This window comes from Parus major, chromosome 1 (genome assembly GCF_001522545.3).
Source record: "Parus major isolate Abel chromosome 1, Parus_major1.1, whole genome shotgun sequence".
Taxonomy (NCBI): Eukaryota; Metazoa; Chordata; class Aves; order Passeriformes; family Paridae; genus Parus; species Parus major.
In genome coordinates this window covers 7,637,190-7,656,386 of record NC_031768.1, presented here as the reverse complement: position 1 = coordinate 7,656,386, position 19,197 = coordinate 7,637,190, and the positions used below count along the sequence as shown (strand labels likewise).

Genomic DNA, 19,197 nt, shown 5'->3' with positions numbered 1-19,197 from the left:
GCGCTCGCCCTGCCCCGCGGAATCCCGCGGGTGCCAGTAAAGCCCTGCCTGGGAGCTCTGCCAAGGCGGTCTCGCTTTGATATTCCGCGCCACGGCCGCTCCTCCGCTTGCTCCTAATCACGCAAATGCGAGCTTGCCCCGGCACTCTCCATAATAAACACCGAGCGCGTTTCACTGGGCGCCCAAAGTAAATACTGTATGGGAGAAGCGGGGCTGCGCCGGGAAGCTGAAATCTTCCACTTTTCCGCACTTAGCAACAGACTGAGGCGTCGTGCGCGCCCTCCCCGAGCCAAGCTCGGTGTGATTTACTTTCTGGTTGCAATGCAGATATTCACTTGTCAGTTCAAGGGCAGGACAGAAACTGTGCAAGCGGAGTCTTGCGAACGGAAATCTCCCATTTACGAGGTTCTGCTCCAGCACCAAAAGCCACCCTCCAGCACCTTTGTTCTGCATGCAGCTGCTTTTACACACACACACACCCTCCACCCAGCCACATCACCATCCAACCCTTCTTCCCGCGTCTCACTCCTCAGATGGATTCCCAGTTTTTTCCCGACTGACCCTGGGGGAGGCGGTGGGGGGGAGCAAGGGGGAGGGAGCCCGGGAGAGGTTGATGATGAATGACAAGGCGAATGATAAGAGCCGAAGCGACAGCAAAAGCAAACAGAAGTGGTCTCTCGCAGGGCCCTGAACCGTCCGCGGCCACGGGAGTTGTGCCTGTGCCATGAGGGCAGGGTTGGCCTCCACAGGCAGCCCGGCTTCTCCGGGGCGAGATAAACACATTTCGGTCACGTGGCGAGCCTATACGGTGCCATGCTCCTATTTGCCTTCACCGCTCGCTTTTCGCTTTTCACAATAACATGCCATCCGCCAGCCAGCTCCGAGGCTAACCTCACCTCCCTGGCGCCCGGCCAGCCCGCCCGGGCCCGGCCGTGCAGGGAGAAGCCGCGACTCCCGCGGGGAGGTTGCACCCCGGCCTGGGGCTGGCAGCTGCCCAAGCCAGAGCTGGGGAAGCGTCCGGCTGCATCCCGGTTTGGGGCTGGAACGGGAGCTGGCTGCACGGGGGCGAGAGCCGGGGCCAGGACTGGCCACATCCCCAGGACGGGGCTCAGGAAGAGCGCGGTGTCCCCGCGGGGTGGAGTTTCGCCCGGGGACCGCAGGTGCGGGGCGTATGCGCGTGGTGCTGACTTCAGGGCGGGGGGAACCCCCGCATCTCCGTCAGGATCGTCCGGGAGTAGAATGGGCTCCGGAGAGAGGAGGAGGGAACGGGGCACCCGCGGCGACACGCCAGCTTTGCTGTTTTAAAATGGCTGAAAAGGGTGTCCCCGGGCATCCCCTTCCCGCTAGCAGCAGCGGCGAACCCCGTGGCCCCGAGCAGCGCGGGCGCCGGAGGCAGCCCCGGTTGCTTACGGGAACAATGAGGCAGCGCGGGCGCGCCCGGTGCCTCCCCGCTGCCGGGGCCGGCCGGGGGCAGCGCCGCGGGGCCGGGGGTGCAGGCGGCGGGGGAGGCGTTCGGGGGGAGCGGGAGGCTGGAGCCGGCCGAGTGCCCCCCCGCCCCTCCCGGCGGAACGAGCGTGCCGTTTAATCCCTTTATCCCCGCTCGCTGGTGGCGGTGCGAGCCGCCGGGCCGGGAGCCACTCGCCCGCCGCCGGGGAGGCAGCGTGCTGGCTCGGCGCCGCAGATGTCGCCGGGTGGGTGCGGGGAGCCGATCCCCAACGGCACCACCTCCACGACGGCGGCAGCCCCCGGGGACACGGGCACCGCTTGGTCGCGCACCGGAGGAGCCCCCGAGGGTTTCCTGCCGTCGGGCACCGCAGCCGTGCCCCAGCACCCCGCTCGGGGCCCGGCCACCTCCGAATCTCCCTCCCGGGGCAGGCCTCTCTTCTGTCCCCACGGGTGCACGGTCTGCAACCTCCCCTCCGTCCGGAGCCCCCGGGCGAGCGAGGAGCTGCCCGCGGTGAGGTGCCCAGGTTGCAGCCCGTGCTCCAAAATCCGGCAATTATGTAAATGCCCGGGACGCTCTCCCCTTTGATCTGAACTTCCTCGGAACGATCCCTTCTCATTACGGGGCATGAAAATGCCTTTCGGATGTGTAAAGTGAGCTACAGAGCTCCTTTCATTCCCTTTTGTTACCCGCACCGGGCTCGTCTCTCCAGCCCCACATTCCCCAAGCGCCGGGAAAGAGGACGGGAAGGGGCTCCCGGGGGAGGCGGCGGGACGTGGGAGCAGCCCGGGCCGCCGGTTGTCATGGCGAGGCCAAGCGTCTTCCCAAGTTATGTGCGACTAATGGGTTTGTGCCCCGCTCGGCTCCGGGTTCACCTTTCCCCCCGCTGCTCGGCTCCCCGCCGACCTCCCCGCCCGCGCCCCGGGAGCAGCGGCGGCGGCCCCCGCCCGGCCGAGCGGCGGAGCCCGGTCCCTGTGACTCACCGCCTGCATGTCAAACACCGCGGGGCTTAGGAGCGCGGCCCGAGGGAGGCGGCTGAGGACTCCCGTCGAAGGGAGTGCAGTCCTCGAGCGACTTTAAACTCCATCTTCTGCTGCGCTCCTTACCACCTCTTGTTTCAGTTTTGATAACTGAGGCTAACGAGGCACTGAATGTATCAGAGGTTTAGAATGTCTACACAACGGTGGATATGGTTTTCAAGACTCCCAAGAGCCATAGCTTGGATTTTCTGTTATCTTATTTTCTCTCTTCTCTCTCTCTCTCTTTTTTTTTTTTCCCCTTTGAAAGGATATTAAGAAAGTTTATGCTGCCTTGAAAACTACTCCTCTGTAAGAAAAACATTCTGACCATTTGCTGGAGGCCATTTTATGAAACCTCAAGGAGGTTAATAGCTTGCATAATGTCAGGAATACCACGTCTCTCCTTAATCCTTCTCCTCATTCTCTGCCATTTACTCAGACAAACCAGGAGCTCTGTAGGCCAAGCACTCCTGTGACAGACAATGGATTCCTACCTATCGGAGGGGCCTGCACCAGAAAACGGATGGACTTCTTCCCTGCTCAGTTCACACATGGTGCTGAGAGAAAACCTGCAATGTGTCTGTGAGACTAAGGGACATGAAAGAGGAGACAGCAAAAGGAGTCCATCCTAAGTATGGAGATTGCGTTTTTCATTTTGCTGGAATTTGCTATTTCATCTAGAGAAGCACTGGTAGATGTGGCATGAATGAAATTGCGCTGCTGCGAAACAAAGCTGAGCAAACGGGAGAAAGAGAATTATTTGAACTGTTTCTAAAATGTTGTCATGTTTGTTAACAGCTGCTTAACTCCAGTGTCTAACAAGCTCTTGGAAAATAAGTTTATTAATAAAAAAACGAAAAAGGCAATGCCCCTGCTTGCTTACAATTAAATGATGACAGCTTATAATGCATTCCTTTGAGACCTCCAGTAATATCAGGACTCAGGGGACTGGAAATACCTAATTCATAGATTTTTTTAAACCAAGAATGGACTGTTATGATCAGCTGGTCTGACCTGCCACATATCATGGGCCAGTGAATTTCAGCCAGACGTTCTTGTATCAGACTCATAAATTTTGCCTGAGCTTTTAACCTGGCATCCAATCTTGCTCTGAAGACTTTTAAGTAACAGGAAAAACCACTGCTTGCCTCAGTTGTTCCAGTGATTATGTCCCCTCACTGTTTTTTTTTTTTAAAAGTACCTATTTCTGCTCAGAATTCATAGAGCTTCATTTTCCAATGTAGGATCTCATTATGCCTTTGTCTGCCACATTAAAGAGATCTTGACTATCAGAAATCTCCCCATAGAGACACTTAGGGCACTTAAAGACTATGATCAAACCAAGTCATAGCCTCCTCTTGGATAAATTAATAGATGGGATTTCTTTAGTCTTTTGCAATAAGATGCGATTCCCAGACCTTGAATCACTCTTCTAGCTCTCTTCTGATCCCATATTAATTTGCCAATGCACTTTTAACATGCAAACACCACAACAGAGCCGGACACAGTATTGCAGCAACAGCCTCATTCATGTCGGAAGCACTGATGGCATCATTAAGTTTACTTGTTTAAAACCCTATGCAGATTACTTTTATAGATAGCATTAGCAATACTGACTTTATTAAAACCCCATTTAAAAAGTCGCCTGTCTTCATTCAGACTAGTGCTGTTCATCAAAATCACAGTGCTGAGCATCGCTTGACCGAAGTGCAGAGCTGGCTTAGTTTTTCTGGCTGGGGCTTTTTCAGTGCTCCATCACCCCCAGCCTTCAGTAGGGCTTCATATATTTTTCTTTTGTTTGTAAGAAGCAACTGCTGCATATTATCACAATGGCATTAGCCCTGGATGTACAGCAGCAGAGAAGCATGGACAGAGCTTCACTACACCATTCCCTCTTTACCCTGTTCCTTTCTTGTGGTACCAAAGCCCTCATTAAGTTGCTCCAAGACTCAGGGTAGTTCAGTCCTTTCAGTGCCCCATGATGGAGCTTGGGTTTGGGACACTCCTCCTCAGACAGCTCGCAGAGAGATTCCATGAGGGCTTTTTCAACCGTGTCAAAGGGTCTGTGTCCACACCTCAGCCCGTTGCCCATCCACCTTCTCATGAACATCTGCCCCAAAAGATGGATATTAAGCATGGTAGGGCTGTGAGTGACATTGCATCAGGTGCTGCAAGCCTGGACTTTGTTCTGCCTGAGGGGTGGCTTGAGTTGAAGCCAAAATGTCCTGGATTATTTGGGTGAGACAGGCTCCCAAAAACCTCAGCAGTAGCTGGGACTGCATTGTGCTGGACTTTGTACAGCAAGGATGAAATAGTCTGACCCAACAATCTCTTTTCATATTATTTATATCCTCAAAAGCAGAAAATCAAGTAGGATAGACACGTTCTAGGAAATGGCTGAGCCTCAGCTTCATACACTATCTGTGCTTCCTAGCAGGAGTCACACCTGAGCAACACTCCTTTATTTATTTTCCTCACAAATTATAGGTCTTTTTTCATGGTTCCAGTTCAGGTTGGTCATGGTCACGCATCAGACCGAAGGTGCTTTTCCTACCAAGGGCGATCAGACTGGCATCTTCTAGCTCACTTGGTCTCCCAGTGAGCTTAGTGGGCCTGCACCATAGTCCCCTCCCACTGGGAAAGTAACTGGGACCTGCCCAGGAGAGCTGGTCCCCATGTAGGAGTGATTCTCCATTTGCACAGAGCCACTTATTCTGCCACTACATCTGGGAATGCGGCGGCAGAGCGTGAAGCCAGTGTAACTACGTTTTTTATGCTAAGTGATGAAGTTCACATTACATTAGAGAGCCTTGAGGCTGCTACCTGTCAAGGCCCAGCCTGCATAAACCAACACCAGGACAGGGACAGCACAGGATCAAGGGTTAAGTTTCTCCTATGCTTTTGTCCCATCTCACATTTTGCACTATGCAGTTGCACCACATCTGCCCCTTTAATCATAAATTATCCATAAGCCTAAATTATTTTTCCCATGACACATAGCACAGCCTTCAAGTCCTACTAGTAGCAGCCCTCCCTTCGTTTATACTTTCCACGTGCCCTCGTTTTACTATGAGTCAGACACACTTGCCCTCTCTTCCTATGACTTACACTTTCCTACCTCAGAGGACACATATATCAGAAGACACATCTGATGGCCCAGTTTATGGATATCCTCTCATACAATGAGCATTACTCCTTTCCAGAACCACTGCTAGATAGCCATTGGGTTCAAATCAAACTCTCCATTAGACCTGACTATGAAAAAGCGAGCACAGAGAAGTCACCTTTGTTATAACAAAACACCCTTGAGTTGCACTTAATTCTAGTAAGCAGCACATTATCCTCACTTGCTGTACAAAAATGTGATTTATAATTTTAAAAAGCAATAATCATTCAAACCATCGGACCTGCAGCTTTGAGGCACTGCATACTGCAGGATGGGATTGCTTCTCTTCTGTCTAATTTACCTGCAAGCACACGTCGCCCAGCCACTCATGACATCCTGCACTTGCTCCTTGCCAGGCTGCTGCAGCCAACAGTATATGGGTCTGAGCAACTCTTTTGGGGTCTGCTCCCCTCCAACTTTCTTAGGGGTTTGCCAATGGTTTTCATGGAGAGCAGAATGAGGCTGTATGTGTAAAAACCAATGTTGACATTTCCTTGTTTAAATATAATACATCAGAGGGGGGTCACGAGAGCCAAGGCCACCAGAAAGGGTTCCCCCACAAGCTATTATTTCCTTTTAAAAGCACCAGGGACCCAGCAGTCTCAGTGGGGCCTCACACCCCCTTGTCTGCCCTTCTCTGTGAGCTGGCTGACTGCTCCCGGTGCCACTTAGCAAATACAGATGTTCAGGTCTTTTTCTTTCACCACGGGCCTCACTTGTCCCTGTGCAGAGGTCTGCTACTAAATGAATGCAACGTTTAAGCCCTGTTTTCAAGGCCATGCAAAATACACATCCCATCCACGCTCACCTCACTCTTTGCTTGCAAAAATCTACAGTGCTTTCCTATCAAATTTGAAACAAATGGCATTCAAACTTATTTTAAAAATTAATTGAACCAATACATCAACAACTTTCATGTTTTCAGAGCCTGCATGGCCCTCGCCTGGGAAATTAGAACTGCAGGAGGGTAATTCTGCATTTAAATCAATGGAGCTCTCTTTCCTGACAAGGTTGCCTTCACACTAAGCCAAGCAGTTCTACCAAGGTTCCAAAGAAGGGAGACCATTAGATGTCCTGCACCTATTGCACACCTGTTCTCCCTGCCAAGAGAGTTTCCTGGGAAGCTGTGGAAGTACAATCCTAACATCAGCACTGTATGGGAAAATGATGCTGGGGGGTCCTTCTGCACCCTGTACCCTGGCTCCTTTCTCTTCCTGTTCATCCAAGCAACACCTCACCTGCTGTGCCTTATTCCATGCATTTTTCCCCATTCCTAATGTGGGAGTGTCATGCTGAGAGTGAGCAGGCTGTCAAGGTGATATCAGATGCTGAGCTAGGAACTGCTCAGAAAAAGGAGCAGAGAAAGTGATGGAAGCCATGCCCTTTCCCAGAGAGGGAACGGCTGCAGGATTTATCTTTTTATCTAAACCCCTGAACAGATTTGCTGCCAAAAGAAAGATAATCCACATTATGTAGAAACACAATTACATTCACATGAACACACACACACAAATACACACTGTTCCCTTCTAACCACAGGACACAGACTTTGGGAGTGGTGGCCTTGGTGAGACATTGCAAAGGAGCCCGTGACTAAGTCCAGGAGCTCACCTGCCTCCCTGTACCACCATCAAAGCACTCATGGTCATCTGCCTTTATAGACTTTAGAGATTTTCTTCCATTTTTGGGGCAGGCAGGAGCAATCTGTCTTCTGTGCCTACAGAGTGCCCAGCACTCAAAAGTTCCTGGCACATAACACAACATTTGTGAACCTGGAAAGATGAAATACTACTCAAATTTAGCATATATTGATCCCCCTATTTATGTCAATGTGTCCTGAGCCTTACTCTAGTCCAAAACCTCTCCTTACTGTTTTATATTTTGATAATAGGAACAGTACATTAGATGGTGCAAGGCAGAGTCCACCCCACAAAAACAAGACAGGCGGCATAAACAGTGTTTCTAAGAATATGAAGGCATCATTTAGGTGGTCATGTAGTGGTCTTTAAGAATTTTCAATGACAGAGGACGTTTGAAATAATTTTTCCCCTTCTCAGAAGTGTTCTGAGGGTGGTGAGATGTCAAAACAGTGAAAAAGAGAGACAAGATTTGATGAACTGTAACTGGGAGAACATCAAAGGTGTGAGCCTGGCTGCAAGACTGGCTGCAGGCTGGTGGGGATTGGGTGCCTGCAGCCTGCTGCTTCTTGCAGAATTAAGACAGGCAGCAAAGGGCTGGGGATATAAGAGGGGCCTGGGGTGTCCCTGTGTTCCAAACTGAAGAAGCTTGCATAGCTTTTGGTGTACCAGCCAACTGCTCCAAGCCACTGGGGTTTGCCCATTCTGCTTCAGTAATGTTCTCCACTGCTTTGTTTCTGAGGCTTAACCATCACCACATAACAGCACTTCCATGGAGATTTTAAAATGCCTTTGGAGCACAAGGGGACAGCAGTGGGAAGACTATCAGAGCCACCTTGGCCTGAGATGCTGGGACTTAGATCCATCCAGGCATTAATTCACTGAAAGCCAGCCAGGATCAGGCTGAAAGTGGCATAATGCACTGTTGGAAAAAAATCCACATAGCTTCAAGTACACACAAACCATTTTCTATGGGACCTTGGAGTGTTTTACAAGAGCGCTCAAGGGACCAGGTGACTTTAAGCACGGTGAATTTCAGCTGCATAACCAAGGCTTAACACTGTGACCACGGCCCTCCCTGAGGTAGGGATGACTGAAAAGGCCAGGCCAAAAAGTTGGAAAGGATTGCTTTCCTTTTTCACTGCTACTGTCTGGTTTTCCATCTTCTTGTTATGCATACTGCTTGAAAGGTGATGTATGTTACCGTCACAACACAAGGCTGTGTTTTCTCTCCCTTCTAAATGCTGGATGTACCAGTCAGAGAGCAGCTCCATGCAGAACCTACAGGGACATGTGGAGACCCTGGGGCCATTTTTGCCAACTGCTCTTCAGGTTACTCAAAAGTTTTAGTCCTGCCTTCAGATAGTGAACAACAAGGCTCAGGGCTAGGAATAGTGGTGGTATATAATACCTATGCAATACCTCTCCCCTCACGTGGTAGGGATGAGTCAACTACACCCAAACTCTATCAGGCCCCTGGGAAATGAGTTTTAGTATTCATTTTCCACAAATCTTGTCCGAAATATGGAAGAAGGGCCTTGTCTCAATCCAGTCTGAAAGACTTGCATAGACACACATATATCTGCTGTTGTCTCATTCTTGCATTCTTCTTTCAGGTGCTTCCTTGGCATGGGAGAGGGTATCCCCAAGCCCTCATTCACACATACTTACAGGACTGCTTCCCAACCACAGTTTATATTCAGTTTTCCCCAAACAAGAGTTACTCTGACATCTTCATACACACACACACACACACACACACACACACACACACACACACATACATTTTTCTGAATGCCATATGCATCATCTTTTGCTCTTCTGCTCCCAGGCAGACCAGGGCTCAGCCTGCCCAGGCATGTGCCACACCACACCTCTTCCCCATGGTCTGCCCAGAGTCCATCCCCATTTCCTTCACCTTCCACTGTGCCAACACCAGCCACTTCTGGAGGACCAGAGCAACTGCTCTGGTGCAACAAGGGCACATGAATCATTTATCTAGCTCTGTGCTGTGCTCCAGCAGGACTGGCACGGTGCTCTTGCTCCTGCTCCTCAAGCAGCGCTCAGAGGTACAGGGCAGGTTACAGATTTTTGCCTGCCTCTGATTTTTGGGCTCAGCAGCTGAACCTCTCCTTGCAGGGCTGCACAGACAGCTGGTTTGTTGCTGCGCCCTTTTGCTTCCTCTGCCGTCCCTGATGCATTAAAACTTCCTCCAAAGGCCAGGGGTGTGGAGGGGAGCAGAGGGAGAAGGCGGAGGTCGGTGGGACGGACACCAGGGATGGGAATGGCTCCAGGGTGCTGGTGAGCAGCATGAAGGCAGCTGGTCAGCTCTGCAAGCACACGGCAGTCGGGAGCAGGGGGCGCGGGCTGGGAGGTGTCACTTGCTTGACCTGGGGGCCGGGGCCATCACCGGGGGACAGACCGTCCTGGCCGGCTCCCGGCGGGCTCCCGGGGGCAGGGGCATAGCTCGGACACCGCTCCCAGCCCCACGCCGTGCTGCACATCATCTCGGTGACCCGGCCACGTCTCACCGGGATGTCTCTCGGCGCCGCAGTCCTCCCGGCTAGCTTAGCCCGGGGGACACCCGGAGAAGCCCTGTCCCGCTGCTGCCCCAGCCCCGACGGCACGGCCCGTTCCTGCCCTGCCTGCCTCGCCCTGGGCTACGACGTGGTGCTGGCCCCGGGAACTGTTTTCCGGGCTGAGAAACGTGGCCTACATCAGCCCGAGCCAAAACTCCGGCCGTGCAAGTCATCTCTGTCCTGGGAAGAGCCCGCGATATCCTGGCTGCCTGGGGGTAGCAGGGAGCTCCAGAAAATACCAAGTGCGTGCTTGGACTACATCAAAGGTATTTATTTTGATTGTCCCTTGGCTATAACTTTCATCGTTCGCCTTTGTTTTATAGCTGCTCAAGTTTACTTGCAGAATTAAGACAGATTTGGGGGGGAGGGGGAGGAAGGGGGTAGGAAGCCTTTGTTCTCCGGAGTGTGCTTGTCTTACTTTTGCATCATGTGGCCCGAGCGGCACACACACACATCCCCCCCGCCCCGACCGTATTTACTCTATCTCGAGTGAGTCCTTTGAAGGAGAGGGCAGAGTCGTCGTTAACCCCCTGCGTGCCTGCTGGGCCCTCCTCCGGCAGAGCCCGCCTGTGGCGGGGACGCAGCCGCTCCTGAATCCCAGAGCCACGGGTGTCGCTTTGACGGACGGCATCCGTCGTGGGTCTGTCCCCCCAAGAAAAGCCCACAGCGGCCATCCCGTGGCGGTCTCCGCTCCGGCAGCACTCATGGAGCTCCAGCGGCGGTGGGCCTCTCGGAGAGAGCCCGGGGATACCCCCTTGATCACTAGCAGACTGGGCTGCTTACACGAGGCTGGAGATGCCTACAAACTGGAAACAGCTGCCGGGCTTTGCTCTGGCCTGACTGCTAAAATACGCCGATCTCCTTTTAATCTGTTTCATATTCACAAATTAAGCACTTAGCCTAGGTAATAAATCATAAGGCAGTTTACGAGGCTAGCAGGAGACAAACAAGTGGAAAGGGAAAACAATCGCCTAAAAGTAGATTCTGTATAACTGAAAATATAACTCGGAAATGTAACAAATGTAACTCGGAAAACATAGTCCGCGCTCCCCGGAGCGGCGGCAGAACCCCGCGGCTGGTGGGGGTGCCGCACCGGGACCGGCCGAGCCCGCACTTGTCGGCGCATCGAGGCTCCGCTCGCACCCCGGGCTCCGGCCTTTGTCTCCCCGGGTACCGGCTCCCAGCACCGGCTCCACCTGGGAGAGACTCCCGCGGCAGTCGGCCTGGAAATAATGACTCGAGCTGGCTATAATCTCCTCTTGCACACACGCACACCGGCTCCTGGCTGGGGCGGGGGGATGAAAGTGATGACGGAAAAAAATAAAGTCCGGGATCGCCTCACGCCGAGCCGCTCGCAGGCGCCCGCGTAGGATGTGGCACTCGCCGGTGTCCCCGGGCAAGGCGGCCCCGAGAGGTGCCAGGGGGCTCCGGAGCGCACGCTCCCGGCCGCCGGGCGCAGGGGAGAGCAGCAGCTGCAAAGTAGCGCCTTGGCTACCGGAGTTGTCCCCTGCTCCTCCTTCCGGGATGGCCGGTTCAGGGGGGCACCGCGGCCGGCGAGGGAAACACGCCCCCCCAGTCCCCATCTGGGGCCAGTGTCACCACCCGTGGGCGTCGCGGGGTGGGGGACGGGGCTCCGGTGGGCAGGTCCCAGCCCCTCGTCTCCTGCGGCTGGAAAGGGGAACCAGGACACGGGCGAGCCTGCAGAAGTGCCGGCCGGGAGCTGGCAGCGGGGGGCCGGGGCACCGCTGCCCGCGGCGGCAGCCCGGGACTCCCCGGCGCTTTGCCCAGAGGCTCTTCCCGGGAGAGCCGCCAGCCGCTCCGGGGCACGGAGCCGAAGTCCCCAAGACAAAAGATCCGACGCTAAGACCCCTCCTGGCAAAGTCGCAGCGTGCCGAAAGTATTTCGCCAGAGAGTTTTCCCCCTCCCCCGGCGGAGCTCCGTGCCGGGCCGGTGGCGCCGAGCCGGGGCAGCGGGGCCGCAGCGGTTGCGGGAGGGGGAGCGAGCAGGGGAGGGCGGCGGGGCTGCTGTGTGGGGGACGGTCGGGAACATCCCCCGGGAGAGGTGAGGGGGGAGTGGAGCCGTGATTTAAAGGAACTCCCGCGAAAGAGAGCGACACAGACCTGCGGCCGTCCACCGAATCCGATCTGCCGAGCTGTGGGTGCGAAGAGGCGCTGTCAGGGGCTATTTATCTCTCGCCGGAGCGGCGGCTCCGGTCCCTGCATCGCCCGCCGGTAACAATGGCAGCGGCCGGCGGCTCTCCACGCGCCTGGGCGGCGGAATGGATGGCGGAAGATGCCGCCGCGCTCCGCTCACACGGGCTCGTTCATGCATCCCTCTTGGCCAGAGCCTCTCGCTACTGCCGCTCCGCCGAGAGCTCTGGCCCGCTCCCCCCACCCCCCCGCTCCTCCACCCACCCCCCACAGCCCGCCCTTCCCCAATTTTCCATTTTCAGGACTTTGGCACGGAGCCAGACATGTCAGGAGGGGATGAAACTTGACACAGAGATCTCAACCCAGAGCGATTTCCTCCTACCCCCGCCCTTCCCACCTCCCCCGCCCCCAGCCCCTAAGTTAACTTGAAGAGAGTTTGGCCATATTTCAGTTTGAAAAGAAGGGGAAATTGCAGGTCACTGGTGCATGGTCGGGCCGGGTGCATTTTTTTAATTTAAAACGGTAGACATCGAGGCCTGAAAAGCATCTGCAGCCCGTGCACTTTAACTGCTCCTCCCGGCCGCGGCGCGGTTAACCCCTGTGTGCCTCGGCCGCCTGCCCAGCTTTGCCGGCGTCCCCTGCCCGGAGGGACTTCGGACCCGTTCAGGCAGCTGGCCCGGCGCGGAGCTGCGGCCGGAGCCAAGCGCTTCGCCAGCCTCCCCCTCCCCGCCCCCTTCGCCACCAAACATCGGGGCTGGGTCGTACCCGCCGGCAGGATGAGGCCCTCGGCGCGGAAGGGCGGCCAAGCGGCAAGGAGCTCGCCGAGGGGATCCCCCCGCCGCTCCCCGCTCCCTCCGCCTCCGTCTCCGCCCTCGGGCGGACGAGGCAGCGCTCCCCGCGGTGCCCCCGCAGGGCCCCGGGCAATGCGAGGGATGCTCGGCTGCTCCTCTCGCTCTCAGCCGGACCCCTCGGTCAGGGACACACTGGAGGGCTTCCCTCGCCCCTGGCCAGCTGGGCACGCTGATAAGGGCGAGCTATAAGGGGGGGCTGGAGGGTGGGGAGGGGGGACGGACCCGGAATGAGGGAGGGAAAACTCCCGAAACGAGGAGAGCAGGGAGCGAAGCCTGAGCTAACTCCGGGGAGGATGCCTCAGCACTTTCTCTATTATGCATTTCCAGCACAAGGAAAGCTAATTCCTCCGCTGAGGGCCTCAATCAGGCATTTATTTGACACTCATGATGCATGAACGGCTAAACACTAGTCTAAGCGGAGGATCAGCCGCTAGTTTATAGCTCGCAAGGTTTTTTTTGATGCAGGTGAATTATGTTGATCTCTGAATGCCTCGTATTCCTGGTGGCGGCCGGGGGCGGGGGGGCGAGAAGGGGAGGAGAGAAAAAGAAAACAAGAAGGGGAGAAAGAGGGGGGAATGAACTTCTTCAATCTCCTCTACCGCACACCCGGGAAACAATTTGGCCGGGAGTTTTGGCTGGCACCCCTCCTCACGGTTCTCTCCTGACTCCTAGTCTTGCCTTGCTGTTCCCGCTCGCCCTGCACGCTGCATGCTGGCCCGGCTGAGCCCCTCAGACACTGCAGCCTGGCCGGGCCGGGCCGGGCCGCGGGGCCTCTCCACGCCGCGGCGGGGAAGCGCTCCCCCTGGGAACAGAGAAGTAGCGTGGAGTGGGGAGAGTCACGGAGGCAACGTGGAGGGGGGAGAAGAGGAGGAGGGGAGAAACCATATGGAGCAGGAGGGAGGGAGGCGACACGGAATGAGCGAGCAGGGGAAGCGGGGGAAGCCGGGTGGCCGCCCCGGCCCGGGGAGCAGGGCGGCCCCCGAGGGGCCTGTGGGGGCTGTGGGGCTCGGCGGAGCGTCGGCCAGGCCCTGCTGCCCTCCCTCCCTCCCTCCCTCCCTCAGGGCTGCACTTTCTCTCCATCTCCCCCGCACTCTCCAGGGTACTGCCCTTTATTCCCCTCACCTCCCTCCCCGGAGAATTTATTTTTAATTTTTTTTTCCCCTCCTGCTGGCCTCTTTCCAACTGTTGTTCCAGGACCGAAAAAAAAATAACAATTAAGTAGGAGTCATGTCTTGTGACTTGCACAATCTCTTCTAACGCCTGAGTTCAATTTTACACAACATTTAATACAAATATTAAAAATCAATAAATCAGGGAGGTTGTTAATGAAATGTTACAGTGAGTGTGTGTCACCAGATAGGATTTTGGTGGGAAACATGTCTGATTTAGCAAAAGCTGAATGCAGTTGTATTATTTATCCTTCTGCTAAAAACAAAAGATAAAGGTGTTCATTAAATCATATCAAATCGAATTAAACTCTATTGGCGGGTCCCTCCAGCAGAACAGAAGTATGAAAAGCAGGGATGGAAAATGAATCTCAATGCATCTCTTGACAACGGAACAGGAATCGGAACGCATTAAAAATAAATCAGAGCGCTGCTGTAGGTCACAACAGAAGGATTCGACTGTAGTGGAATAATGGGACGAGAGACAGAAAGGCAGAGACTACCCTGCAGGTACACCCTGGCACTAGAAGGGGAAGCCAGATTTTTTAACGATAGGTCACACCAGGTCTGTAAGAAACAGTCTTTGCCCCATTCACGCTGCTTCTTCATGTCCCCTTCCTTGGCTGGCGGGACTGCAGTGCTCCCTAGCTCCTCGGCATGCTGCCAGCTCAGCATTTTTGCAGGCTGGTGGCTTTGCCTGTCGCCCCCCCCGGGCCTTTGTACCTCTCCCTTTTCTCCACCCTGGCCGGTCCCCGCTCTCCCTGGCTCGAATCTGCAGTGCTTTAGCCCGGCCTATAGCACTCCAGCTATTCCCCGTGACCCGTCTCAGCCCTTGCAGAGCCCTTGGGAGCCGTCTGCAGAGCGATCTGCCAAAAGCCTGGCAGCTGTCCGGGCAGTGAGCAGCGGGAGCACCGCTGACAGCGGCCACCGCCCTGCCCGCCACCCGTCCCGTTGTGTCCAGCTGCAGGGAGCGGCGTGGGGTGACGGCACCGGGGGGATTCTCCCCTCTGCCTTGATGTGGCCGAGAGATGATGGTGGCGGTGTATTACCCCTGGGAGCCCAGGCCTCGGCTCCGTGGAAACTCGAGGGACACGGCTCGCTCCGGTTCTTCCTCCCTGCGTACCGAGGCCCCAGCTCGGGCCGTGCTACGGTGGGAACCATGGCAGCGGCAAGAGCTCCTCTCCTGCCACCACCACGCCAGGAAAGAAGGGTCTGTGACCGCCGGGGCGAGTGTTGCCGGCCTCTTCTCTAGCTCTCGCCCAGCTTCCCCAGGCTTGGACTTCGCTCCCGGCTCTCCTGGCACGGCTCCTTTCGTCCACCTCTGCTGAGGGCATGCAGAGTCCTTCCTGACCCCGGGAGAGCTGCGGCTTTTCTGGCCCTGTTAGCAAAAGTGGTGTCCCCCTCCGAGCCCTCTGCGAGCTGAGGGGCTGCACAACCCCTGCTCAGGCGGGGGCCGCCTCTCCCCCTGTGTGGGCCTGCGGTGGCCGGCGCTGCAGAAAGGCTTGGGAAGAGCGATGGGAACAGCGGACCCCAGCCCCCCCAGCCCCTGCTCGGGCTCGTTCCTCGAGGGAGACGTGCAGGCCAGTCGGGGCCAGCGCCACTGGAGAGGCTGCGGGATCAGCTCTGCCCTGCCGCCTGCAGAGCCGGCAGTGAGCGAGGCGGCGGCGGGAGGCAGCGGGGCGGCTGATGCGCGGCAGCCGAGAGTGCTCGGCACCGAGCCCGGAATGCGCCGCCAGAGCGGGAGCGCGGCGCCCCCGCGGTGCGGCCAGCGGGGCCGACACGGCCGAGCCCCGGCGGCGGAGGGAGCGGGAACCCCCGGGCAGGGCTGCAAACCCTCCGGCAGACTCCGTATTGCCGCTTCACGATCGGGAGGCTCCGCTCCCGCTCCCTTCACCTCTCCCTTCCTGCCTCTCCGGGGCCGGCCGTGCCGCACAGCAGCAGTTAGGCGTGCGGCACCGCCGGAACGCGATAAACAAGGGTGGCCATCTGCCCTCCGCCCGCTGCCAGCCCGCCGGCACCGCGCCCGGCAGCGCAGGGGGGTTGCTTGCCCCGGCCCCGCTCCTGTCCCGGGGCCGCGGGGCCGAGGTGAGGGGTCAGGGGACCGGAGATGCTCTCCGCGGCAGCTCCGTACGCGGCTGCATACTCGCCCCCAGGACCATGCCGCGGGCTCATCTCGCCGGGAGCGCAACTTCTGCTCCGACCTGAAGTTGCAGCTCCTCTGTTTGTTTATTTCCCCGGCCGCGATGGCCGGCTGCCAAGCACGCCGACCTTGCCTATTAAAAACCCATTTCTCTTGCCCTGCGCGGAGCAGCAGTTTGCTCGCCGCGCTCTGTTGTTCCGTTAAAAATAAAGCGCTGCAAAGTCTGCTCGGGGGTGCCGGGGAAGGCTGGTAATGGGAGGGTGGTAGTGGAGCTCTGTCCGCTTCACGCGTCTAGCCCGGGGCCACCGCGGTCTCCGGGGCGCCTCCCGGCGCAGCCCGAGCCGGCCGTCGCCGTTCGCCGGGATCGCGGCGGGGCGGGGTGACCGCCCCGGCTCCCCGGCCAAGCCATTTCCTGCCCTCCGGAGCCGCGGCCCCTCGCCGGCGGCCAAGCAGCAGCTGGGTCTGGACGAGGGACGGCGGGCATCGGGGCTGGGCGGAGAGGTTGGAAAAATCAACACACGGCAGCGGAGGCAGCGGCTGATCCCATTAGCCTCGTCAAGCCGGAGCGGCTGAGCCGGAACAGCGGGGTCACCGCTGCCAGGGGCGCCCTGGGGCACCGGCCGGAGTGGCAGGAGGGCGATGTTGGGTTCCTCCCCTCCTTCCCACCGTGTCCCTCTGGGTCCCCACGCCTTTATCGGCTGAGACAGCCGAGGAGGGACGTGGAGGGGTCGTTGCTGCGTACCCACCTCCGGGGCAGGAGGCCGACACCTTTGTGCCTCTGAGCTCAGGGGGCCTTTTCTCCTCGCCGCTTTGTTCGGCAGTGGCACTGCCCGGCCGAACGCACCCCGGCCAGCCCGACCTGGCCTGGCCCCGGCTCGCAGCTCCCTCACCCTTGGCACCACCCCTGCGCTCAGAGCCTCCTCCAGTACCCGAGGGTGGCCTCTCTCCTCCTCTAGGACGATCTAGAAGTCGTCCGAAGCAAGTTGCTTTTAGAGCAGATACAACAATAAAGTATATTGAAATAAGTCTGCGGTTGGTGAGTTTCCAGCGATACTTAATGGCACTCGCGGTAAACAGTCCCTCTCTGTGCGAGCGGGGAAAATCATCCAGACACAAGCACATTCCACCCTCTTTAGGGCTCCCTGGCTGTTATTATAGTTATTGCATTACTCTGGTGTAAGCCTTTTGTAACTAAGCTTCTATAAAGCCCCGCTTACAAGCACCCTGATTAGAATTTTCCTTGCCAGTAACCAAAGGCCACCCGCTTTCCAGTGCTATACAGAGGGAGCCGTCAACAGCCACCCCTCTGAATGTACGCTTTGTTCCTGGCAACAAGGAAACGAGTGGGCTTCTATTGGGGAGAATGCAACCCTTCTTTTAAATATCACACAGCGAGAGCTGATGGGGCACTGAGCTTCGGAGAGGCTGCGACGGAGGGAGAGAGACACGGCGGGGTCACGGGAGCGCGGAGTGGCCGAGCCCTAATGCTACCCACGAAGCGGCTGCCACTCAGCCGACGGCCGGAGGATCATCTGGCTGATCCCGGCTCAGGGGCGGGCGGGGACGGAGCCAGGGCCTAGAGGGAGAAGAAAAGGAGGACGCTGGATAATGGTTTCCCAGCAGCACACTCCGCTCCGGCACCCTGTCTTCCAGCTCTCCAAGCAAGGGGAGAGCAGCGGATAACAGGCCTGGGATGGACCCCAGTGCAGAGAACGGTGGTGACCTTCCTAGGAGCTCACCCAGCACACCCAGCATCCCTGTCCCAAGCCCGTCCACCCGTCCCATCACCCCTCCAGGGACGCTTGATGCCCTGGGAAAGTAAATGTCGAGCGTGGGTAGGACATCGACATTTCTGCACACATGGCTTAGCTGCCAAGCACCCCCATTTCCAGGGAAGAAGAATCCCCCGGTGGTGAGGAAGGAGCCCGGCTCCCCCGGGGCGCTCCCTGCGTGCAGCTGCGGCCCTGCAGCCGCGCCGGTGAGCGAGCAGGAGGCAAGCGGGCAGCCGGCCTCCTTCGGCGGGCTCCGCAGCCAGCCCGGCTATTGTGAGCGCCCGAGAGCCCGTCTATCCGGGTGTGAGTGATTGCTGTGGTGTGTCCAACGTGGATGTCAGTGACATGACTATGGAGGTGAGAGCTGGGCGCTCAGAGGGCCGAAATGCTGGGCTTTCGCTTTCATTCAGGATGTGTGTAACACCGAGCCTTTTCTCAGCTCGTCTGATTTTTAACTTCCTCTAAACCCCTCTCTCTCTCTTCTATTTCCTTTGCTCGGAGAGCAGCAATGAGAGACTGAGAGGAAACACGCTGCTGCTGTGCAAAATGTGGACCATGTGTGGGAACTATGTACTGAGTACAGAGTGCAACTGCAGGCACCAGGCGAGGGGCTGGCAGAACCGGGGGGCGGTGGTGTATGTCTCTCTCGTGCTTTCTCCCCCCCTTGTCTTCCCTAAAGCCAAACCATATCACTGTGTGTGTAACGGTGCGTTTTACTGACTTCTCGCTGAGCTTGTGTTGTATTTTTTCTTTTATTTTCTTTTCTTCTTTTTTTTTATTTTCTTCTTTCAGTCCAAGGCTTTCACATTCTTCTTTTGTGCCTCAACCACCTCAAGCCTCAAGCAAAGGGTTAAATATTTGGAGCTCTGCAACGAACCAGAGTTAAAAAAAAAAAAAAGGAAAAAAATAAATAAAAAGGAGGGGGAAAAGGAGTGAGAGTGTGAGGAAGCAGGCAGAGAGGGCTGCACGGTCCCCTGATCATCCTTTTGACGGCTGCAGAATAATAAAAATAATTAATAATAATCCCTAGCCTTTCTTTTCTATTTGGCTGTACCAGGAAGTGCCTCTGGCCTTGAAACTCCCTATTACCTCTCTTCCCCCCACCCCCGTCCTTTCCTTGGGAAGTGAGAAGAAAAAGGTCTGCAGCTGACAAATATTATCCATCCTTTTCATCGATCGGAGCATATACAGATGTGATAGCTTGATGTACGCTGCAAACCGGCTGATCCATCGCTTTCTCCGTCTCTGGCTGGCTCTGGTTCGGCCCCCTCCT

The 19,197-nt window shown here is 56.6% G+C and overlaps 1 protein-coding gene and 1 long non-coding RNA gene across 2 annotated transcripts in view; one reads left to right on the top strand and one right to left on the bottom strand.

The window, feature by feature from the left end:
- BCOR (BCL6 corepressor) overlaps window positions 1-12,142 on the bottom strand; it is an 82,301-nt gene extending 70,159 nt beyond the window's left edge. Inside the window, exon 1 of the mRNA XM_015632506.3 lies at window positions 11,966-12,142. The gene's annotated coding sequence lies outside the window, so the exon portion shown is untranslated. The remainder of the gene's footprint in view (window positions 1-11,965) is intronic.
- On the top strand, window positions 754-3,329 carry LOC107206634. Its single transcript, XR_001522482.3, has 2 exons — window positions 754-1,160; window positions 2,732-3,329. It is a non-coding gene; the product is annotated as an uncharacterized LOC107206634 (long non-coding RNA).
- Window positions 12,143-19,197: the final 7,055 nt, after the last annotated feature.